Raw genomic sequence first — 3,503 nt, forward strand, 5'->3', positions numbered from 1 at the left:
ATTTACACAATCCTTAGCAAAATGACCAGTCTCTCCACAATTAAAGCATGCTCCTACGGCTCTATAACATACCCCACTATGTGGTTTACCACAAGTTTCACAAAGTCGATCCGACAGCGCATTTACGGGTTTCTGTTGAGTTTCTTTGATCGGATCGGGTGGTTTCTCGGCCCGTAAGATCTATCTCTAATGGACTTCTTACTATCTCATTGTATCCCCAAAGTTTTTCCTCTTTCCAAGAAGACCACTAGAACTCTGTTCTCTTGAATTTCTCTCTTTCTGCCTTCTCCGATTTCTTTTCTCAGAGCAACTTGCACTCAATTCTTTCTAACTCTAGAGCTTGAGAAATAAGTTCGAGAAGTTAGTGTGTTTGAAGTCGACTACTTGTAACTGACATCTGGGCTTCAAGCCGGGTTTCAAACCTCTTGCATCTCTCCTCTTTGGAAGAAAGTAGACTTCTCGCATAATGGCTCAGCGGAAAAATTCTCTTTCATACTCACCACCGATCTGTTCCTCTGTTTGGACTTAGGAACTCTTGCGACTTCCGGTCCACATAAGCATCGGGGACATATTTGCCTCAATTCCCGAGAAAGTCATTCCATGTTAATCTGCAGTTCTACTGCATGTGGGGAATGGTTTTCCACCGTCATAAGCATCCCCTGTAGCAAAGATATCGAGTATTCAACCGAGCTCCTCTGCACAATGCGCTTTCTTGAATACTCTATCCATCCTCTCTAACCAATGATCAGCTTATAGAGGATCTACTGAACACTTGAACTCAGTAGCCCCATATTACATCAATTTATCATCGCCTTGCGTAAGATCGTGGTTGTACCATCGTGTCTCAGTATTGGGACTTGAGTAGGCACATTACCGACCATTTGTTGGGACATTGCACCATCTCACGAGCAACCGAGCAGAATCTGCAGATGCAGCGGTGGTGCTCTTGAACCACCGACATTATGTAGGCATGGGGCATCCTTGCACCTCACCTCAATAGATTGATCGATGAACGATCACCCTCTTCCATAGTCAATGCGAGGATTTTAGATCTCCTAAACCAATAACACAAGGAGATTTCCTCCGTTAGTGCATATTTATAATGTAATGTCTTGTATGTATCAAACAATGATATTGAGCGGTTATCTTGTGAAGAAAGAATATTCAAATGACAGGTGAAACAGAATTTAAAAACTTTGCTCTGATACCACTAAAACATGTCACACCCTACCCCTCTGTAAGGCATAACATGATCCCGTAGTATACCTAATGAATTACCAACTCCGTCTCGATAACCCATTAAATACACTACAAGGGATTTTAAAAACTTTTCTTACTTCTTTTACAGTGATGAGCACTATTTACAGTGTTAAAGACTTTGGTGAATCAAGTGAAACAACTAACTCATTTGATTTATTTGGAATATCTGTAAAAATTTTGGCAAGATGCCATTTGTATTTTGGACAAAGCAGTTCTTGTAAAACCTGTAAAAAGCACTTCAATATATTTTCAAATTTCAACTCCAACATTTTTATCAACACAACACATTTCTCAAGTCAAATCCACAGTGATTTTCAAAGACTAAGATACAAAGATATAACACAATTTTACAAGCCAAATAACTCATAATTATTTTACAACTTTCTTGTACAACTTAAATTTACAATGCTCAAAACCAAGAACAAAATATACATACAGTGAATATACATTACAAGACAAAATGCCACATGTGGTATACTCACTATACCCAAAAATCTCTCATTGGCGATACTAGCGACCTAGCTCGCCTGTCTGTCTCTCTACTGCGATAAAGAATAAAGCTATCATTGAGACAATGTCTCAATGGTGCACAACATTAACCAAATACAAATTTTAAATCACAATTCATAAATCATATCAATAGTGGATACTTAAAACCATAGTTAAATTCAAGACAATAAATGTCAACAAGAATTTAAACTCCATTTGTTAATATCACAATAATTTTCAATAAGTCAGATCATGGTTGAATTCAATAGACAGTATATGTCAATAAGAGTTTAAATCAATTTCACAATCTCACAATACATAATAACACAATTCGATCAAATAACTGAAGAATACAGTGTTGCCAATCTATAACACAATTTAGGCCATGACACAATTTTTCCATATATGCCGTGTTGTACACCACGACAAGACATGCTCACCCCAATAATCGAAATCAATGAGGGAGGAAGCTAGCTATATAATGAGAACTCATCCATACTCACCTCAGACTGGGAAGTCAAAGAGGGAGGAACATAATCATACTCACCCCAGACTAATAAGTCAAAGAGGGAGGAATAATCACACTCACCCCATTAATGGAGGAGGAACATATTATCAGTGTCATGCCAATTGTGAGTCAAAACAATTCCAAACATTTTATTCAAATGATCCGTAAGAATCCAATAAATTTCCAAAGTTATAATTTCATTCACAAAATGGCAACACAATTCGTAATTCACTTCAATTTCCACAAAAACCATTTACAGTGCTTTTCAATCAATAAGTATCCATCAAATACCATTCAAACAATTTTTCACAGTTTCAAACCATTCACAATGTTTTTCAATCAATAAGTGTCCACCAAACACATTTCCACAATTTAAAACAATGATATGCAAATAGTCAATATTTATTTCCATTGAAAATAATTCAAAAGAAACAGTTGTTGTGCACAAACCTCGATGATCCCCTCGATCCGGACTCGTGTTTCCTTCCCTTTTCCCGAGTCTTTGGTAATCGAAACACAATTTGAAGTGTTTCAGTACTAATTTAAACTGTCTCTATCGATGGTATTTGGTAAATAATGCACTGAACTCAATTATTCACTTAATCACCTAATATACCGACCCTCGTTGCGTTTTAGGTAAATTAGGTTTTAGTGTCATTAATATGTCACATTTGATAGGGTTTTAGGTTTGGTATGTTTTACCAAAGTCATTTCCTTGCTTAGTGCACTTTAATGCAAATTGCTAGATTCCGGGATACTGGTTTGACCTAGCCGGACGGCCTAGTTCCCTCGGTTTTCGGGTTTCGATCAAAACTACAAACTTGTAGATCTAGGTCTTATTGCACGCGGGGCAAAATTTCAGGTCAATCCGAGTTAAGTAGACCAAGTTATGGTCATTATACTATTGCTGGTCAAATGGTACCAATTAGGTCAATTTTTGGTCAATTTGGTCAACTCTGGTTCGGCCAGTTTTTGGACCCGAACTTGTGCAAGTTGTTTGACTTGCTTATGGTCATTTCTGGGCTTTGGTGTCTTCATAAGACTTGTAGGTATGGATCTTAACTATTCTTGGTCAAAATTTCAGGTCAATTGGACCTGGTTTGAGTGAGTTATGGCCTAAACACTCACTGCTGCCCAATTGGTCATTTTTCAGGTCCTAATTGCACCTAATCCGAATTGGTCACTTTTTTAGGTCACCTTGCAAGCAGAATTTTTGGTATGTTTTCTCAATGAAAGTTGGCACATT

The sequence above is a fragment of the Hevea brasiliensis genome, chromosome 18 (assembly GCF_030052815.1).
Source record: "Hevea brasiliensis isolate MT/VB/25A 57/8 chromosome 18, ASM3005281v1, whole genome shotgun sequence".
NCBI classification, from domain to species: Eukaryota; Viridiplantae; Streptophyta; class Magnoliopsida; order Malpighiales; family Euphorbiaceae; genus Hevea; species Hevea brasiliensis.